This window comes from Arachis duranensis, chromosome 3 (assembly GCF_000817695.3).
Source record: "Arachis duranensis cultivar V14167 chromosome 3, aradu.V14167.gnm2.J7QH, whole genome shotgun sequence".
Lineage (NCBI taxonomy): Eukaryota > Viridiplantae > Streptophyta > Magnoliopsida > Fabales > Fabaceae > Arachis > Arachis duranensis.
In genome coordinates this window covers 75,177,167-75,177,549 of record NC_029774.3, presented here as the reverse complement: position 1 = coordinate 75,177,549, position 383 = coordinate 75,177,167, and positions in this window count along the sequence as shown.

Sequence of the window (383 nt, the reverse complement as noted above, 5' to 3'; positions counted from 1 at the left end):
CCACTTTGTTCTCTACACCCTTCTTGTCTTTGATTTCAATGTCAAATTCCTGCAATAAAAGAACCCATCTAATAAGTCTTGGTTTGGATTCTTGTTTAGCAAGTAAGTATTTTAAAGCTGAGTGATCAGTGAAGACAATGACTTTAGACCCAATGAGATAGGATCTAAATTTGTCAAATGCAAAGACTATTGCCAAGAGTTCTTTTTCAGTGGTTGTGTAATTCCTTTGGTTATCATTTAAGACTTTACTGGCATAATAAATCACATGTACCAAATTGTCTTTCCTTTGTCCTAACACTGCCCCAATAGCAAGGTCTGATGCATCACACATCAATTCAAAAGGTAAGTTCCAATCAGGTGGGGCAATGATAGGTGCAGAGGAA